Here is a 21,760-nt window from a genome sequence, read left to right as displayed (position 1 = left end):
TACGACTAGGAAGGTAGAAGGCCCCTTTTTTTTTTTTTTTGTACATCGTAGCTATAGGTTATTTTTGGTGACACAGCCGTCCAGTCTCCAACACGGATCGTACGATAGGTGTCGTCCTAATGGCTCTGCAAGCGGCTTCATAGCCAAGACAAATAAGAGAGGTGATAAAGGGCAGCCCTGCTCACCCCCTGTGAGTATTAAAGTATTCAGATGAGCTCATTAGTTTAAACTGCTGCCGTGGTCAGTATATACACTCACCGGCCACTTTATTAGGTACACCAATGATAGTAGAAGGGTGGACCCCCTTTTGCCTTCAGAACTGCCCCAATTCTTCGTGGATAGATTCAACAGGTGCTGAGCATTCCTCAGGAGTTGGTCCATATGACATGATGGAGCCACAGTTGCCAGCAGTTTGTTGGCTGCACATCCATGATCGCGAAACTCCCGTTCCCCCCAACCCAAACCATCTATATTGGATTGAGATCTGGGTGACTGTGGAGCGGCATTTGAGTACAGCGAACTCATTGTCATGTTCAAGAAACCAGTCGTGATGATTCCAGCTTTATGACATGGCGCATTATCCTGCTGAAAGTAGCCATCAGAAGGGGTACAGTAGGTCATAAAAGGATGGACATGGTCAGCAACAATACTCAGGTAGGCTGGCGGTTGCAACGATGCTCAATTGGTACCAAGGGGCCCAAAGAGTGCCAAGAAAGAAAATATTCCCACACCATGACACCACACCACCAGCCTGAACAGTTGATACAAGGCAGGATGGATCCGTTATGCTTCTGTTGTAGACGCCAAATTCTGAACCTACCATCGACTGTCGCAGCAGAAATCGAGACTCATCAGACCAGGCAAAGTTTTTCCAATCTTCTATTGTCCAATTTCGATGAGCTTTTGCAAATGTATTCTCAGTTCATGTCGTTAGCTGAAGAGAGTGGCACCCGATGTGGCTCTTCTGCTGCTGTAGCCCATACTGCCCTCAAGTTCGACGTACTGTGCGTTCAGAGATGCTCTTCTGCCCCACTTGGTTGTAACGGGGGTTATTTGAGTAATGTTGCCTTCTATCAGCTGAACCAGTCTGGCCATTCTCTCTGACTATGGCATCAACAAGGCATTTCCGCACCACTGTTAGAACTGCCGCCTCACTGGATGTTTTTCTTTTCGGACCATTCTCTGTAAACCCTAGAGATGGTTGTGCGTGAAAATCCCAGTACGATTAGCAGGTTTCTGAAATAACTCAGACAAGCTCCTTCTGGCGACCCAACAATCATGCCACGTTCAAGTCACTCAAAACCACCTTTCTTAACCATACTGATGCTCGAGTTTGAACTGCACGAGGATTTCTTTGACAGTCTACTGACCTATAATGCACTGAGTTGCCGCCATGGATTGGGCCTGCGTTAGAATTAAGTGTTACGAGCAGTTGGACGAGTGTACAGGTAATAAAGTGGCCGGGTGAGTGTATTATATGTATGTGTGATGTAGATATATATATATAGCTATATGTGGGTGTATATATATATACTATATATATGTATGTTATGTATGATATGTGTGTTAAGATATGTATGTATGCTAGTGTGAATATATATGTAGTATGTATGTTGATTATGTATGTGGTATAATATTAGGTATTGTGTGAATATATATATCTATGTACAGTAATGGGTTAGTATAGATATGATGGTATATATGTATTATGATGTGGTATTAGGTAGTATGTGGTATATTATATATATATGTATGGGGTGTATATATATTTATATCTATGATGTAGTATGTGTGTATATATATATGGATGTATGTGTGTGATATATATATATATAGTAGATGGGTGTGTGTGTATAATATCTGTATGTATGTATGTGGGTTATATATATTATTATGTATGTATGTGTGTATATAGTATATATATAATATATATGTGATGTATGTGAGCTGTATATATGATATATACCACACACGTTCAAAAGTTTGGGGTCACATGAAATGTCCTATTTTTTGAAGGAAAAGCACTGTACTTTTTCAAGTGAAGATAACTTTAACCTAGTCTTAACTGAGAAATCCAATACACGCTAGAGAAAGAAATACACTCGATACATTGCTAATGTGGTAATGACTATTCTAGCGCAAATGTCTGGTTTTTGGTGCAAAATCTACATCGGCTGTATAGAGGCCCATTGTCCAGCAAACTCATCACTCAGGTTCTAATGGTACAATGTGTTTGCTCATGGCTCAGAAGGCTAATTGATGATTAGAAAACCCTTGTGCAATCAGTTCCACACATCTGAAAACAGTCTGTAGGCGTTACAGAAGCTACAAAATGACCTTCCTCTTGAGCAGATTGAGTTTTGGCGCATCACACATTGGTGGCTGGTCAATTAAACGCTCAAAATGGCCATAAAAGAGAACTTTCATTCGAAACTCGACAGTTAGTTCTTGTCCTTAGAAATAAAGGCTTTCCATGCAAGACATTGCTAAGAACATTGAAAATTGTCTACAACGGGTGTGTACTACTCCCTTCAGGAGACAGCAAAACAGGCTCTAACCAGGTAGAAAAAGAAGTGGGAGCCGCCGTTGCACAACTGTGAGCAAGAAGATAAGTAATAGAGTCTCTAGTTGTGAGAAGACACAGACGCCCCACAGGTCCCCAACTGGCATTTAGATTAAAAGTACCGCAAAACACGTTAGTTCAACATCTACAGTGAAGAGGCGGCTGGAGGATTGGGCTTCAGGGCAGAGTGGCAAAGAAAAAGCAATTGAGACTGGCCAATCAAAAGAAAAAGATTAAAGATGGGCACAAAGAACACAGACATTGGACAGAGGAAGCACTGGAAAAAAAGTGTTGTGGACGGATGAATCCAAGTTTGAGAGTTTGGTGTTTGGACACAAAGAAGAACGTTGTGTGTGAGAGCAGAACAATGAAAGGATGACTGGAAGAATGCCACATGAGCCATCGTTAAGACATGGTGGAGGAATTGAGGTCTAGGGGTTGCATTGGTGCTGTTAAGGTGGAGATTGTACAGGGTAAAAGGGATTCGAATAAGGAAGGTATCACTCATTTTGCAACGCCATGCCATACACCAGGGATCAGCGCTTTGATTGGAGAACATTTCATCCTACAACAGGACAAATGACCCTAAAACACACCTCCAAATGGTGCAAGACACTATTTAGAGCAGAGAGGCAGCCTGGTATCTAATCAGCTAATGGAGTGGCCAGCGCAGTCACACAGATCTGAACCCCATTGAGATGTTGTGGGGCAGCTTGACGTATGGTACGCAAGAAGTTCCCACAACAACAATCTATGGTGCGGAGCTCGCTTCTGGAAGCGGTTGGGGTTGCAGATTTCGCCTAGATACGCTCAAACAAATAACACCTAGAATGCCAAAGGTCTGCAATGCTTAATTGCTGCAAATGGAGAGATTCTTGACGATCAAGCAAAGTTGATGTTAAACAAAATCTTATTTCAAATACAACTCATTATTCTAACCTGTCAATGTCTGACTCTATTTTAATTCATTTCCACAACGTATATGGTGTGAAGAAGTGTGATTTTTAGGAAAACACAAACTTGGTTGGGTGACCCCAAACCTTTTGAACGGTCAGTGTGGTATATATATTATTGTATTATAATGTTCATACAGCTTACTCTACTGTGGTTGTCTTACATTAGTGTTTACAACTCTCACACAACGTTGGCAGTATATAAATCATCAATTATAGGATTTTATTTGCAACACACATGTTGGTAAAACCTACAACAACTGCTTATAATTAAAAACCCAACAACACAGAAAAAATCACTAAGGGCCAGCACCTGGAAGCGATATATCAGCATAGTGAGTTTATTTATTTGTAATTGAGAATCTGTTTTTAGTCAGTTTTAAATATGATTCATTTTTACAACTAATAAATCATTAATAGGATACTGTACATCACATGCCTGAGCGAAAGAAATTGATAATTATTCTATTGTCTACTTAGGTGTGATTTCAGAAACTTCTTTGCAGTGGATTGGCCCAGCCACTTAGAGTGGGGGGGGTTCTACAGGTAAGGTTGAAACACCTACCACCAAAGTCATAGCACCAACCATTTTAGTATCTCAATAGGTTTTTTTTGTTTTTAAGCACATTTTCAGTCTTTAAACTCTTTTCTTTCCGGGCAGATGAGGAAGTGGGTGGTGGAGAAAAAACTTTTGGTGTAAATAAGGTAGTTCACACATGATCAGTAGTTTAAACTATCAGCATTATGAGTTGTGGATACATGTAGCCCAAGTTTGAAAGTTTAGCTCCAGCCAGCACATCTGTTATGTTATATATATACGACTCCATATCTCCCTCGCATTTGGAAAGTTGTAGTTAAGAATTCCTTACTTAAACAGCCCAGATTTGGGATATCACAACACATTATGTCAAATTTGACTTTCCTTTTATAGCTTCATGATAGGTAGATGTAAGATGTACGTTTCAAAGTGTCTGCTGTTTGAATAAACACGGTTCACAGCATTGTAGTGGAGAGCCCCAGAGTGGCACGATTGACAATAGTCAGAGCATAACTTGACCTTAAAAGATGGAAGTGGACAAGGCTTTATATAGCTTGTATATGTATTAGCATTCTGCAAGGCCCCTTTTTGAGTGCAGACAGAAAGCGAGTGCAGCCCACAATGGTCTTTTCCTACAGAAGGGAGAGTCAACAAAGTAAGCACATTACAACAATTAGCAGTCAAATCAGGCTCGTAGATCAAATTTTGTACATATTTTCTTGCCTTGTTTTAGTATGTGGGATGTAGTGTGGCTTCATCGTCAGTTTTACGCTGTACCTGGCAAGTCCTTTTTTTTAAACTTGGTCCATGGTTTCCTTATCAGTGCGCAGACTCATGTATTTTAGAATATTTATGGTTAGTGGTTACCAAATTGGAAGGGGAAGACCTTCATACACTATTACAGAGTTTGTCAATACATTATGAAAAGAGCATCCGTGTGTTAAAATCCTGAAACTACTCCCTTGTTAAGTGTGGTGTGTGTGGTGTTGTTGTGTGGTGTGTGTGTGTGGTGTGTGTGTGTGTGTGTGTGTGTGTCGTGTGTGTGTGTGTGTGTGTGTGTGTGTTGTGTGTGTGTGTGGTGTGGTGTAGCTGCATGTCTTGAGGAGGCGCATATCCCATAGGAAACATCCCTGAAAGCCTTGTGGTTACAGGCAAGAACCAGGTATGTATGTATGTTAAAATGGCCAAAAGTTCATTGGGGTCAGCTGGGTAGTGGGAAGCTTATTGAGGCCTTGTTTTAGCTCTTTGGACTTATGAATCATCAGAACATTGTGAATTTAGTCAATAAATTGTCATGTCGTGGGACATGATGACTCCACAACATTGATTCGGGAGCGAAGGATGTGGGACTGAACTACTTACGAATCCTGCATAAGTTGTTTTACAATTGTAACAATCCACATTGGATTGGATGTCGATTAGATTCAACTTCCTTGTCATTACACATGTACAGGTACACTGCCCAACGAAAACAGTTTTAGAGAGTTTAGAGGCCCTCGGGCAGATACAGTAGTGAAAGCGCCGCCACAGCACTCTGAAAGGCCAATATAGCAGAATAGCTAAGATAATACAAGCGCATAACAACCATAATGCCACAAGATACATACATGAAGGATATTGTGGATGCGTGTCTGTGGATGTGGAGTGTGGTAGTGTGTGTGATGTGGTGTGGTGTGGTGTGTGGGGTGTGTGTGTGTGTGTGTGTGGGTGTGTTTGAGGAAGGTATGAGACACAACTGTGGGCGGCTGTGGCCAGTGCGTAGAGCGGTTGCCTGCCAATCGGAAGGTTGGATGGTTCAAATCCTGAACCCTGCAGTCATGTCGAAGTGTCTTGGGCAAGAACACTGAAACCGAGTTGCCCCGTGCTGCGCATGGAGTGGTTTGGGGTTTATGGTGTGAATGTTTTATCTGATGAGCAGGTGGCACCTGTAGGCAGCACCAGGCAAGTGTATGAATGTGTGTGAATGGTGATGTTCACCTGTAGAGTGTAAAGCGCCCTTTGCGCAGGTGTTAAGACTGGAAAAAGCGCTATATAAATACAGCACATTTACATTTAAACTGTAGGCGTTGTTGAAAATCCTGATCAGTTCAGTCGGCCTTGAATTGTGGTGTGTGTGTGTGTGTGTGTGTGGTGTGTGTGTGTGTGTGTGTGTGTGTGTGTGTGTGTGTGGTGTGTGTGTGTGTGTGTGTGTGTGGTGTGTGTGTGTGTGTTGTGTGTTGTGTGTGTGTGTGTGTAATATGATTGCACAGATGTCAGACGCTGTACAAAACAGCTCAGTGAGCCCGCCTTGACATGGATTTGAGGTGGTGAAGAAAACACAAAGAAGAGACAAAGCAGTCAGTACGGATAAGGGGCTGGATTGGGGTGGGGAGTGATGGTGTGTGAGAAGAGTTGTGTGTGTGGAATTGATTTAACATAGACAGTCATTAGAATCAGGTTATAACACAGTGGGTGCACTCATGAACGAGAAATGGGATGTAGTTTACATGCAAGCATTTATAATTACCAGTGGGGCTTAGTGTGTGTCGTGGGTGGGTTTCTTGTGTGCCAGGTGTTTTGAGTACCTTATCCGTCTCATTCACGACGCGTGTAGAGGAGTGAGGATGTTTTCCCGTATATGCGTAACGCCTCCACTTTGATCACACGGGAGTTCCCTAATGTCCTTGCATGGTGAGATTTCTCATATAATTTCAACTCTGTAGCTGATTAATTGTGTCGCAGTGAAAGACTGGATGCTCTTGAAATATCTTACAGTTGGATGTTATGTTATTGGTATGGATACTATAATTATTTTGATTAGTCACATAATCCAGAGAAATATGGAGAGTTATTCATTCACTTAGTTATTTCATTCATTCTTTTTTCATTCAATCGGGGACTTCTTTGAGGTAGAAGCTTTTGTGATTAGGTGTCCTGAGCTCAAAACGCTGTGAATCTACTACCATGGCCTTGTAAAATTAAAAGTTAAATGCACTTCAGTCAGGTTGCTAGTAAAGCAGTTATTTCACTGTGTGAATCACTTTAGTCTATATTGACAACGTTTTTCATTTACATGGGAAAGTTCAGTTTTGCCGAGTTTTGCCGGATGTAACCACTTATTTTTGTCCCGGATGTCTCCTCACTTTGCTCTTTGTTTGGCATTCTTAAACGTCACAGTATCGATTAATGAGGAATATGATTAACTGTCCTAATCTCTGCAGGGGAATCCAGGACACTTAGGTAGACATGTGTGAATCAACTTTGCACAGCTATTGCACATGTCACCAAAACAAGTTACTGTCCGATGCCCATATGCTGAGCCCTGTGTCCGTAGCCATCAGAACCTTAGTGACACAAGATAAATTGTGAATTGGTTTTAAAGAAATGCCAAAACCGACAGCGCCTGGGAGTTAGGTTTTGCCAATGCAAAACTATGTGTAGGAGTAGTCAGTGAATAAGACCGCATTTTCGTATTGTCACATGATCCGTATCTTTATTTTATAAACTGCAACGAGCAACATAAGTAAACTTGTTTTAAACACAGAAATAACCTACGTTCGTCCAACTACGGTGAAAATAGTTGGTCTCCACTCTCTAGCATACAACACACACACACCATGTTCAGGTGAGGTAAAATATAGACGGTTACACCCCCGACGTCATCATCACCGCTCATCATCATCCATCACCATTAACATCAACATATTGATAGGAATTGTAATCAGCATTATCGGATATAGGTATCAGTATGATTGTAAAGACATGCATGTGAAGAGGACAAAACTAAATCAGTAGTGTAATGTGCTTCAAACATATGAATCACTAGAATATGCACATTAAAACAATAGTTTTGATGCATCATTGAAACTAAAAAAAGACTGCTGAACTTTAATTCGTTTCTATTTAGTTGGATAAAGATACGGTTTGCAAACAAATACACTTTGTCCCCTGCACATGCACTTGCGACTGACTGACTGGAGACCTCAAAACTGTGAAATTAACTGGTGTTTTAGAAGCCGATCAGTTCAGTTCCTTCACCCAAAGAATTGGTCCTTTAAACATTTTTTTTTGCAACCATACAACATACAGGTGTTAACGTAGTTTTGTGATCGATATACTCCACCAATTTCAGGTTGTTTTCACATTTCCTTCTTTTGAGAAATGGAACTGTTACCTTGGGAAGGTAATGTAAAATTTGGTTCGACTTTATTCTAGACATTTGAAGACTCTGTAAGAATGATAGCAGGCCTGAGTACAGCAGAGGATATGCCATCCTACTTCAGGTAAAATCACAAAAAACATTCCATGTCCTGTGGTTTGTTTCACATGAGTTGATGGATAAGGCAGCATGGAGCATGCAGAGGGGTCTAATAATCTTGTCCTTTTCTCGAAACAGAAAAAGTGATATTGCAGAACCATTCAGAGCTAAACCTTCTTTTGGTTGTGCTTTCTGTCACTGGCAACACAGACCAAAAACACAAATACCAGTGACATGATCATACCCATGTAGCTAGAGTATTACATTTTTGTTTATCTTTATTAAACAAATCCCTGTATTTTTAATACCAACAAACACACTAGGAAAACAATTAGTTTACTTGAAATGGAATGATCGATTCTAGTAATATCAGAAATACTACAAAGTTTTATTTATCTTTTTCTTTGCCCAGGATTATGTATTTCTGGTTACTTAGGTGATGGTGGACAACCGATTCACTCCATCCAGGTGGGGGGTCTCTTCACCGTTTTGTGCCGCCAGTTGGCCAAGCCAGACAACACACTTTTGTGAACAAAGAAAGCTCTTGATCAGGTAACCGATCGCGATCCCCTGAATACCCCAATGTTCAGACCTGTTCTGAGCATCTCTCATAGCAGTAGTGGTGAAGGCACACACAGACCTCTGCAATTACAAAGTTTTTAGCTGTTTACCAAAGCTGGGGTGCGTTGACATGATAGGTCTGGGGGAATCTTTTGCCAGCCAAGTTGGTACTAGTAGCAGGTAACTCAGTCTTAGGTAGAACTACTCCTCTTATGTTTACAACTCCATCTACAAGAGGGTTTTTAAAATGCACCTATACGATGGGGCTGACATAAAGGATAGAATACCTCCTTACTTTAGGTATCAATGACTCCCTGGTGTGATGCCTCCCTTATAGGTTTAAGAAAGAATATACCTGGGGTTTTAATTAAACAACTACTATTGTGAGGTCATTGCGCGAATACCACCCCATCTGGAGATGCCCATATCAGAGATAAAGGCTTAAGTTTTCACATACCTCCGTTTTTTACGGAAGCTGTGCACTCTGCTTGAGTGATTTCTTTCTCCATATCTCTTAGAACCAACATGAAGAACATTACCATGACCTGGTGTCAATAGACACTATTGTCACATCAACTGACGGAGGTTACATTTACAAAAATTGATTTGAGAGGATCTAGGATCATATCCAAATCAGTACATCCATTGTGGTTGTAATTGATGAAAGTGGGTATTTATACTATATAATCTAAATTAAATCCAAATCCATTAACTCCTAAACGCCTAAAATATTAATTCAACTTTAGCAACTTTTTCTCAACTTTTGTCAGTCTGAGGTTAAATCACCAAACACGGTTCAAGTCCCATTTGGGAACTTTTGTTGAGAGGCAATTTGAGATACTGTTGTCTCTTCTGTTGATCTCATGGTAAAGGCATACAATTTGATACACATTCCAGCCCAATAATACTGATAATTTACTTGTAATTAGCAGAGTAATCCATTGAAGTCAATGATAGTCAAAAGCCTCCGTCAGTTTAGTGTCCAATGTTTTCAAAAAACAGTGTTGTCCTAGTGACTTAGTGGTTCAAGATACACAACCTGTAACCATCACCAGTTAAAATCCTGCTGGAGACTGCTGCTGTTGTGCTATCTTCCTGTTTCTCTCACCCACTGTCCACACACTATTGAAGATGTGGGGTGTTAGAGGGTGACAGTCAAGCTGATCACATCCCCACTGACAGTGAGAATCAGAAATGATACAGCAACTCAATTCATATACAAGACAAGAGCTGCACATGAGACGCTCCAGATGGATTTTGGTTTGGAGGGATGGATTTGGACACACACAACACACACACACCACACACACACCACACACCACACACACACACCACACACCACACACACACACACATACACACACATACAACACATACACACACATACACACACATACACACACACACACAACACACACACCAACACACACACACACACCTGCTAGAATGGCAGCATATCTTCTATGGCAGACGAGATGGTGCCAACACAACAATACGCTGCTGGATTGCCATTGGCAACACTCTATTGCCCTTCTCTCCACTGCAGCGGGAGGGTCGGTGGCCCAGGACACTTTACATAATAACTTATCTTGCCTCTCAAGATAAAAACAATAACTGCAACCCTCCTACGAGCTAAGACCAACACTCGGAATGTCGGTGGAAATCTAAATACCCATACTAAAACCATAATCAGAGGAACAGAAGGCTCTTTGAGATGTTTACAGCACGGTTATGTTCTAAAGCCCCTGAAAACACGCCACGCCTTCATAGGAAGGTGCCACATTGTTTATGCAGTTTATGAGTGAATACAAAGCTTCATAGTCAGTAGAGGCTGATGAGGAAAGGGCAGTTGGGAATGCCCACCCTGTGTGCTATTATTGGCTGGTGGTTAAACTCCTACGGTAGCTTGCCCAAATATGTCCCGCACACAGTAAATTAAAATAAAATACCAGTCTTTCCAGGTTCTGAGTCCTGTGTTGCCCAGACGATGACTCGACATACTGAGAGCAGCAGGTTGGTGAAGAAAACACATAGCAGTTCCTTACACTCTCTCTCTCTCTCTCTCTATCTCTCTCTCTCTCTCCTCTCTCTCTCTTCTCTCTCTTATTAATGTAACAATATATATACTAATGGTGCATTCATGTGCGCCTTGATAAAAAAATGTGCATTAAATTGCACTTTGATAACTTTGAAAAACTCAAACTGTTGTTACAAAGTACCTTCTTCCATCTAGTGCCTCTTATTGCTGCATTGCTGTCCCAGTTTAATCGAATTTTATTGAATAATGTATGTATGTATGTTATTATGAAAATGCTGAATAAGTTGGAATTTGTAGAGGATGCCATCATATCATGTGACGGTGTTTATTGGGACTTGTGTGTAGGTTCTGTGGAGCTGCCTGAGGTTGGCGGTGTGGTACAGTTTAATGAAGAAAGGCTGTTGGCTTTGGCAGAGAAAGCTAAGTTGTGAGTAGCCGACAAAGACTGAAACCAAAGACATTTACTATAAAAAATCGTATAAGTAATTTTATTATTTTAAAACTTGTACCTTTTTTGTATTTTCCATACATTTTAAAAAAAAGTTCTATATTTTGTAACTTTTTTTCGGGTTATGAGCTTCCTTGGTACAGGTTTTGCCAAATGTAGTTCACTATTCACCTGACAGGGCTTCACTAAAGCAAAAAGAAACTCCTGAGAGAAATATGTTACTATATGTGGCGTGTGTCGCCTGTGGGAGGCTGGACAGGCGCGTCCAGTAGGTCGGGCTGTCTGGTGAAGTTGCAAACAGAGTTGAATTTATGAGAATGCGTGGAACTGAACCAAACTGCAAATTTGGGAAGTGCTGAGTTAGTAATCATTTTCTGTGGGATTGTCCCTATAGGAGACACCTTCACATTAACATAGCAATGGTTAATTTAAATATTGATAGTGCAGCTATGATGTCCAATGTGGATATTCGTGTGAAGGTCTTATTCAAAGTGTCAGTAAAAATCTGTTGAAAAACCTCAAAGACAACAATGGATTTAAGTCCACTATAATAATTTATATAAGTTTACTATTTTTTGGCTTATTGTTATTTTAACATTATGTGGCCTCAATGACAATCTTTGTGTCTCCCGTCTGGTCCTCCAGCACTACAAATCTGTGAATTTCTTTAGAGAAGAAACATCTGTATGACAGGATCATTGACTGCTATCTGAGAGACCCCCTCAGAAAGTAGCATACATTTCAGATTCATCAAACTATACATTTGTTTGGTTGAATGTAGTACATTTGAATGTGTGCACTTACATTATTTTTGTTTGTTGATTAGGATTGGCAAGTTATCATATAAAGGCTAGACAGCTGGTGACATTGTATTCATCCAGGTGTAACACATAGTCTGGTGTGTTTTCTTATCTTTAATTGTCGAAAGAATGTAGAAGACCCTTGTTATGTTTAAGTCTGTTTACTATTGTAATATAATTTGTGGATTCATATAAGCAGTAAAAATGCGTGTGTGTGGTGTGTCAGGGGGAAATCTTCAGTACATCCACAATCTGATGTCCATGCTGGCCTACGCCGGGAGAAACAGATACAGCCCGGAGGAGAAACAGGAGTCAAGACAAAGGAATGCAACACATACAGGTCAGAACATACTCAGACAGACACATAAATTTGATTATCCCTAAATTATAGACAGGTCACGTGGGTATCCGGCTAAGCAAGGTAGAAAAGGGGTCCTTGTCTTCCAGCACTTCCTCAGGGATCCCGAGGTACTCCAGGGTGGAGAGAATGTAGTCAAGCATGTTTCACGATGACCAGAAGGGATCCAGATTAGATTCCTTAACCTAGAAACTACAAGGGTTAATAAGCCAATACTTTTTTCTTTTTTTTTTTATCCATCATCCATCCGTCTTATCTGCTTATCGGGGTTGGGTTGCGGGGGCAGCAGCTCCAGCAGAAGACCCAAACTTTCCTTCCCGAACCACATTAACCAGCTCTGACTTGGGGATCCTGAGGCGTTCGCGGGCAGTGTGGACATATATCTAGGCCTCCTCCCAGCTGGACGTGCTGGGAGCCTTCGTGAACCTCTAGGTAGGCGCCTGGGGAGCCTCTATACGCTCTAAACGCTAAGGAGCAGCGGCTCTACTCTCTACTTGACTTCTCAGGAATTACTGATCTTCTCGCCGTATCTCTAAGGGAGACCCCAGCCACTCTTGAGAAATTCCTTCGGCCGTCGTACCGTAATCTAGTTCTTTTAGTCATGACCTAGCTTTCGTGACCATAGTTAAGGGTAGAAACTGCTCAGCTCCCTTTTTTTTCGCAACGGTGCAGTAAAGCGAATGCAATACCGGTCCTGCACCTTTAGCATCTTCAAAGAGCAAAACTTTTACTCCAGCAGTCATGAGGGAGACATGAGGGTTGCCAGTCTAGATGAAGGAGCTAGCAACAACACAGCCTCACAATTGTGATTGGCTATGTCTGCTTGATTGTTTTGTGAAATCTGTGCAATCATCTATTTTTCATATTTGTATCAATAAATATTAGGAAGACATCTCTAACTAACAATATGTATCTAAGTACCTTTACATACTTCACAGGAGCTGTGGATCCTTGATCCCAGCAAGTCAGCGACCTAGTTGTGTTCACTATGCTAAAGAGGTGCAGCAAATCATCTCTGAGCTTCAGGTAAGGTTAAAATAATAAGATTTATTATAACTTCTTTATCTGGTAGTTTTGTGTTGAAAGTCTACTGCATGGATATCAGCTTCAAGATATTGCAGAATACATAAATTAATTTCTGAACTAAAACTGCAGAAGATCATTTTTTACTTTTACTAGAACTAGCCATGATGATGTCACACAATTCTTTAAACCGTGACTTTAAAGGAAAGAAAGCTTTCAGTGTGAAATAAATTAACTGAATGCTGCCTGATGAAGAGCATCAATCTTTAAAGGTCTATAAACCTGAGAAGTTGGTATCCAATCCTTGTCTTGTGTTCTATATGCTTTTGCTACTGCATTGTGTACACAAAATGAGCACATTGAATTTCTACTTTTAATTGAGCAGCTTTCATCCATGTGTTCCTGCTGACTGTTTGGAAAGCTAATTTTTGTTTTTCTTAACAATCCAAACTGTTTTCTTCTGAGTTAAAGTTACCAGTACTGCAATGCATTTTAACATAATAACAAAAGCACAAGCTATGTAATCCATATCCAATCATTGGCATTTTTACAGACTATACAGTAACACTGAGGACAGACCGTCTTGCTTATTCAAAGAGCACAAATCAGCTGGTGTTTAGGTAATGGTGGTGTGATCAACCATACTCTAAACCCCTGCTGTGCTGCAGCTGCAGTGTAATGTTGCCAACTGATGCAACTCTGTCTCATAATTTCCTCCTCAAGATTGTGACTGTCCTTGTTCTCATCTTCATATTTGTCTTAGCTGCAAGTATGCTTTTAACTAGACCGTCATTTTGAACTTTTGAGAAATGCAATGGTTTGCACAAGTTATATGCAGTTACATGAGGTAGGTGTGTTTGAAGCCCTCCCAGCATGCACGGGGCAATTTATTTTATGTGTGTTCCTGTGTTGTGACTGGTGTCATTTCTTCAATGCTTCAACACTGTTAAACAATTAGAGGGACCAGTGAATGGTCAGACTACGAGGGATGTTTAGTGCGTGATTGGTGGGGATTCCAACTTACAAGAGACAGGTACTCATATCCAGCTGTAAAAAAAACTTGCTGGGTTTCATCCTTACTAATATCTCTTGAAAATCAGCTTTTATGCTTACCAATTTCAGCAGTGAATTCTTCAGTTAATCAATTGATAAGGGCTAGTGTTCAATGTCAAAATGGTCAATGCCTGTTTAATGTCAAATTAAATGCCATATGATCTGGCCCCATCGTTATGAGTAACCATATTGTTCAGTTGATAAAACAACATTCTAGCACACTTATTAGACCCAGGTTACCAGTTTCCCACAGAATAAATTTGTATTAATGCAGCTAGCTGACCGAACCTTTAGTTAGTTTATCTAATCCTGGACTGCCCCTACTCCTGTGTATCAACAGACCTGTTAAGTTAGACCGCACACAGCCATGGCCACCAGCCTGTTGATGGCTATAAGGTTTGCGCTGGCTGAATTGAGTTGGTACTGCTGCTAACTAGGTCTGTCCACAGAGCTGCCATCTACTTTTTCCTCTGCAATGTAGTATACTCAGTGGCGGGTAGTAAGGCAGAGGAACCGCAGGGCGTGCTGCTAGGTAGCAAATTTCTGTCTCATTTTCCCCTGCAAAATACACACTGCTTATTTTTGGTAGGTAGGTATTAGGGTGTGGAAATAATCAATACAGCACAGTATCACAATATTTCCAGACTTTTCAAATGTTACCGGAGCGAATAGATCAATTTTGATAGTGAAAAGAGTAATTTTGCAGGGATTACAGAAATCTCTTTACCATGTAAATCTATTGGAAAATATATTTTGGGCCAGAGATATCACAGACGGGCCAGGAGTTATAAATTCACTGTTTGATTCTAAGTTCAGTGCATCCTTGGGGGAGTGTGTGACATGGGTTAAGTTTCCACTGAATAAATCTCTTCTTTTTTTTCTCTCTCTCTCTCCTCTCTCTCTCTCTCTCTCTCTCTAGGATGACCAGCTACTTTTCAAGTTCCTCAACTGCCTCTGGAGCCACGGTATGGTGTGCGTCTGCTCTAGTGATAACCAGAGGTGGAAAAGTACTAAATATTGTACTCAAGTTAAAGTACCACATACTTTGATGAAATATTACTTAAGTATAAGAAATAAATACCTATCAGAAAATTACTTAAATAAAAGTAATAAGTAGTTTAATTAAAATGTACTTTTAGTAAAAGTACTTAGTTATATATTTTTTTAAACTATAAAATGGGGCAGGGTATCTTAAGTAGTGAAAATAGACAATGGGTCATAAATCCAAAACTTTTGTTTTTTTAATTAAAGAAGCGCACCACTAATTTACAAGGACACCAACAGTTCTAGTATACATGTAATAACAATAACACATGTTGTACATGACATAACACATGTCGAACATGACATTTCATGCTACAATTCTCTCCAAAAAAAACTGAGCTCTCCATTTACCATTCACACCTACTGATACATTTGACTAATGCCCTTACATCCACTTGCAGCTAGCTTCTACACACATAAGTAGCCCGTATGAGCTTATTAGATGTATTATTTAGTCAGTGTCCTACATAGTTGTCCTACGGGTTGTAGTGCTAGACAAAAAATTAGCAATGCCACAAAACATGGTTGTTTGCGCCTGGTAGGCAGCTAGATGTTGATCATTTGTCACTGTAGTGCACTGTAGAGCAGGGGTCTTATCAACACATTTTTTACATTTTTTGTTGGAACTTTTTACTGAATACTGCTTCTTTTTTTTAACATGTAATAGTGTGAGCAAACTCCTAAAAAACATGGAAAATCCATTATGATGCTGGCTCTTTAACTAGAAAAATATCTCAGAGTTGGAGGCAGTTAACTGAGGAGTGAGTGATGGTTAAAGTCTTTGATACTGAAACATGGAAATGCTTGCAGAAAGAAAGGCTTTTGTCATGTAAAAAATCACTGTCAAAGAGGCTGAAGTGAAAAGTTGAAAAAGGTCCAGCTTTAATGATGAATAGACTGTAAGCAGGCTATGCATTTGTCATGTATGCCTCATTTGCAATTAAACAATGCTGTTACACAACCACCATCATCATCAAGAATGAAGTAGGCAAACTAACATTGTGTCATTCACATACATATTAAGTAGCCAAATGATCGTTTTGGTTCTTTAATGCATCCATATATTTACCACTCCAGCAGAAAAGATGGTCATTTAGCTAACAGTTACGTTATAAGAATTCGTCAAAGTTTAAAGATTCCCAGCAACACTACAAAACCAACTACAAACCAACAGCGGTGGACAAGAGTGGACCGAGTAGATTGAAATATCCCTTTTTACATGCTTATGCCTGTCTATACAGGTGGGTTCATTGAAAGTATTAAATCTTTACTCAAAAAGTTTTATTGTAGCCTACTTAGTTTAAGTAACAAGACTAGCGTGATTTCATCTGCCCAGCAGCCATTAGTAATCCTCTTTGTATCGTTCCCAGTCAAGATGGCTACTGCATGTTTTAAAGCCATACACATGTGGGCATCACTGTATAGTATCACGGCCTATGAATAGAGATGCAAATACAGGGGGGTTGGGATTTTTCTCTAACTGAGTAATGTTACCTGTGTAAATGCTGGAAATGCCGAATACCATAATGCATTTGCGATTTGTTTTTTTCTTCCTTTCCGTTTTTGTTAGTCAAAGTTTTTTTTTAATCAGTAACAAAGGAATTTGTAATGTAGCAAAATACAACTCACCAATAGGGTATTAGAAACACCACACTAATACTGTTGTGACCCCCTTTCGCTTCAGAACTGCCTTAATTTACGTGGCATTGATTAACAAGGTGCTGAAAGCATTCTTCAGAAATTTTGGCCCATATTGATAGGATAGCATCTTGCAGTTGATGGAGATTGTGGGATGCACATTCAGGCACGAAGCTCCCGTTCCACCACATCCCAAAGATGCAAAATTGGTTGAGATCTGGTGACTGTGGGGGCCATTTTAGGACAGTGAACTCATTGTCCGAAATCTTTTGTGTAACAGTTGTTGCTATACAAACTAGGCTTACAGTACGATTATCGACCAGTTTTACGTCTAGAAGTTATACTAGTGTCGTTGCTACTGTGAACATTGTGGATTGTATGTGTTCTTTAGGATTCTGCCGTCCAGCGGATGTCTACTTACCAGTTGGCCATTTGCTCGGATTTTCCCGTACCTAGCTATCCATCGCTGCCTGCCACCGAGAGACTTTCAACCAAAGTCACTGCTGAGTTTGTGAGGTCCCACCCAAAGCACTGCTGGTCACTTACTGTGTCTAATGGCCTTTCTGTGCATCAGGGTATTGCTAAGGCGAACAGACCACTCTCCACGACTGACTGATGCTGAAGTATTCCGTCACCCAACTGAAGAACTTCAACAACTATGCCACTCCATCTTGCATATCGGTCATTAAACAGCTTGGACTCATTCGCCGGCGCGCTATATTCACAGAAGTTGCGGCCGAAAGTTTGTTTTCTCCGGTCGGTACACAACATCCCATCCCTCTGGGCTGGCGCACGCCTCGTCGCATCTCAACAACGTCATCAGGGTGCTGCCACTCCTAGGACAATAACGCTGGAGTTTCCACGGCAACACTACGCACTAACTGGGATGGAAAACGTGGAGTGGATTCAGTCTACTCCGACCAATACAGAGACACACTGCTCCATCCACCATAAAGATTGAACAAATCTGCCTATACATGACATATTCTAGATGGATGTTTGGATTGATGTGCCTACAGAAACCTGGCACCAACCAGATGTTTTTTCTGTTAAATGAGACCTGTCCTCCTGGCTACTGCTACCTACAGAAAGCCTGCAGCACAGGGCGCGGTGGTGGTCTGGCTGTCATCCACGAAGTGTATGGGCTTGTCCCCAGTTGCCCTACCTGAGCTGTCTTCTTTTGAATGCCTTGCATTAAATGTAAGCCCCCTCTCTCTACAACAATACTTCTCATCTACCGGCCACCCAAACCAACTCATCTTCTCCCAGAGATGTCCAACCTTCTCTCAACATTTGGTACAATGTCTGCCAATATCATTGTCCTGGAGATATGAATATTCATGTAAACTCCCACCTGCCGTTTTGCAGCAGAATTCCTCAATACTCGACTGTTTGAATCTGACACAACTTGTCGATGTCCCCACTACACCAGGGGCACACACCGACCTGGTCATTACTAACTCTGCTCATCTCAGCAATCTCCTGGTCTATGATTGGGTGTCTCTGACCAAGAGGCTATTTCATGAAGATGTCTTCACCGTCACCCCATCAAGCCCAAACGACAAATCTGCTTCAGAAATCTGAAAAACATCAACCCAGAGACTTGGCATCAGACCTCCGACATCTCCTTCTGCAAACTGTTACCAGCCATGGACTCTGTGGATTACTACAACAACACCCTAAAGAGAATCCTGGATTCCACGTCTCCGGTCACAACCAGAACAGTCACTTTCTCCCGGTCAGCCCCCTGGTACACCAGTGAGCTACGGAAAATGAAGGCATCAGGGCGTGCCATAGAGCGAAGATACAAAGCCACAGGTCTCACTGTGCACAAGCTAGCTTTCGGGAACACCAAAAGGATTACTCAAAATCCCTTACAGATGCACGGTCACAGTTCTACTCAAACGTCATCAGAAACAGCCCAGGAAACTCCAAGCAGTGTGTCTCCACCATAAATTATCTTCTCAAAAACACAAACCCCCTCACTCACAGAAACTACAGAGAAGGCACTGTAATAATTTCCTGGACTTTTTCAAAACAAAAATAGACTCAATCCACTCTTCCTTTCCTGGATCTCAACACTACCAGCCAGCCAACTGTCCACTCACAGTTGCAGTCCCCCAGTCCCTACACTGCTTTCAGAAATCTCCCAGCAAGAGGTTGAGAAGATCATCCAAAGGATGAAAACAACCACCTGTGCCCTCGACCCCTTTCCTACAGCTCTAGTCAAAGCAAACACCTCTGCCCTAAGCCCTCTGATTACCACTGTAATAAACCACTCCCTCCATTCTGGCAATGTTCCATCTGCCCTTAAAACTGCCATAATCAGACCACTTCTGAAAAAACCCACCCTTGATCCAGAGACACTTACAAATTACAGGCCCATTTCCAATCTCTCATTCCTCTCCAAAGTACTGGAAAAAGTTGTTGCCGCCCATCTCCAGGACCACCTCAAGCATAACAACCTTTTTGAAAAATGTTGGTCTGGTTTCTGCTCTGCTCACAGCACCGAAACAGCCCTGGTCAGAGTCACAAACGACCTACGAATGGCAGCTGATGCTGGCTCACCTTCCCTTCTCATGCTCCTCGATCTGTCTGCTGCTTTTGACACTGTGAATCATGGCATACTCCTCAACCGGCTACACCAAGCCACTGGACTTACTGACACTGCTCTGAACTGGTTTAAATCATACCTCACGGACAGAACAGAGTACATTTCACTTAGAAGCGCAAGTCCCGGAACACACAGTCACCTGCGGATTCCCCCAGGGGCAGTCCTTGGCCCATCCTCTTCATCATTTACATCCTCCCGCGCCCACGTCATCAGTCGCCATGGAGTGTCATTTCACTGTTATGCCAATGACACGCAACTGTACGTGAATATGACTCACAACCCCACTGCAACTACAGCACCATCGTCTTCAACACTCACCACCTGTCTGGAGGAGATAAAGGTGTGGATGAAACACAATTTTCTCCAGTTAAACAGCTCTAAAACCGAGGCAATCCTTGTTGGCACCTCACATCAAGTCCAGTCATCCTCCATAACCGGTATAACTATCTGGTCAGACATTCCCCTCTCCACAACGTCAAATCTTGGTGTAAGATTTGATCCCCAACTCCTTTGAAGCCATATCAAAAACCTCTGCAAGATCTCCTTCTATCATCTCAGAAATATTGCAAAAATCTGTCTACACTCATCTTAGCTGATGCGAAAAACTGGTCCACGCCTTTGTCTCCTCCAGACTGGATTCATGTAACACACTTCTGATTGGGATCCCTATCAATAGTCTGCAGAAACTGCATAGTTCAGAACAGTGCTACAAGGATCCTGATGAGAGTGCGAAAGTATGACCACATCACACCACATCTCCACTCTTCACTGGCTTCCGTCTCTGTAGATTGAATACAAGGTCTTAATTTCACCCACCAGTGCATCTATGGAAATGCCCCCCCCCACCTAAAAGAACTACTCATCCCTCACACTACAACACGATCCCTCCGCTCAAACAACTCCAACCGCCTCCAATTCCCAGACTAAGCCAGGACCATGGGTGATCGTGCATTTGCTCTGCCGCTCGGAAGTGGAATGCCCTCCCTGACTATCAAAGGGACACCACGGCTTTGAGAATTTAAAAAAGGACTAAAAACATTTATTTTTAGCAGAACTTAATGTTTTAATTTGCACAAAAATGTCGTGGCACTATTTATAGATATTTACACTGATGTTTTGTTTTTTTTACCTTGCTTTTATGATCTTACTGTAGCACTTGAGATTTGTTTAATGTAAAGTGCATTACAATAAAATGTATTATTATTGTTATTGTCATGTTCAAGAAACCAATTTGAAATGATTCGAGCTTTGTGACATGGTGCATATCTGCCTGGAAGTAGCCATCAGAGGATGGGTACATGGAGCATAAGAGGAATGGACATGGCAGAAGCAATGCTCAGGTAGGCGTGGCATTTAAACGATGCCCAATTGGCACTAAGGGGCCTAAAGTGTGCCCCGAAACTACCCCACACATTACACCACCACACAGCCCGGACAGTGGTGACAAGGCATGATGGATCCAGTTCTCATTCTGTTTACGGCAAATTCTGATCTACCATCGAATGTCTCAACAGAAATCTAGACTCATCAGACAGGCAACATTTTTCAGTCTTCAACTGTCCAATTTTGTGAGCTCTTGCAAATTGTAGCCTCTCTTTCTATTGTAGTGGAGATGAGTGGTACCGGTGGGGTCTTCTGCTGTTGTAGCCCATCCCTCAAGGTTGTGGCTGTTGTGGCTCACAAATGCTTTGCTGCATACCTCGGTTGTAACGAGTGGTTATTTCAGTCAAAGTTGCTCTTCTATCAGCTTGAATCAGTCGGCCCATTCTCCTCTGACCTTAAATCACCTTTCTTTTCCATTCTGACATTCAGTTTGGAGTTCAGGAGATTGTCTTGACTAGAACCCCCCTAAATGCATTGAAGCAACTGCCATGTGATTGGTTGATTATATA

The 21,760-nt window shown here is 41.5% G+C and overlaps 1 protein-coding gene across 1 annotated transcript in view; it reads left to right on the top strand.

Moving 5' to 3' along the window:
• The window catches only part of vps8 (VPS8 subunit of CORVET complex), a 179,632-nt gene that overhangs the window by 133,557 nt on the left and 24,315 nt on the right, over positions 1–21,760 (top strand).

The sequence above is a fragment of the Etheostoma spectabile genome, chromosome 10, assembly GCF_008692095.1.
Source record: "Etheostoma spectabile isolate EspeVRDwgs_2016 chromosome 10, UIUC_Espe_1.0, whole genome shotgun sequence".
Classification (NCBI taxonomy): Eukaryota; Metazoa; Chordata; class Actinopteri; order Perciformes; family Percidae; genus Etheostoma; species Etheostoma spectabile.
This window is presented reverse-complemented; position numbering and strand designations above follow the sequence as displayed.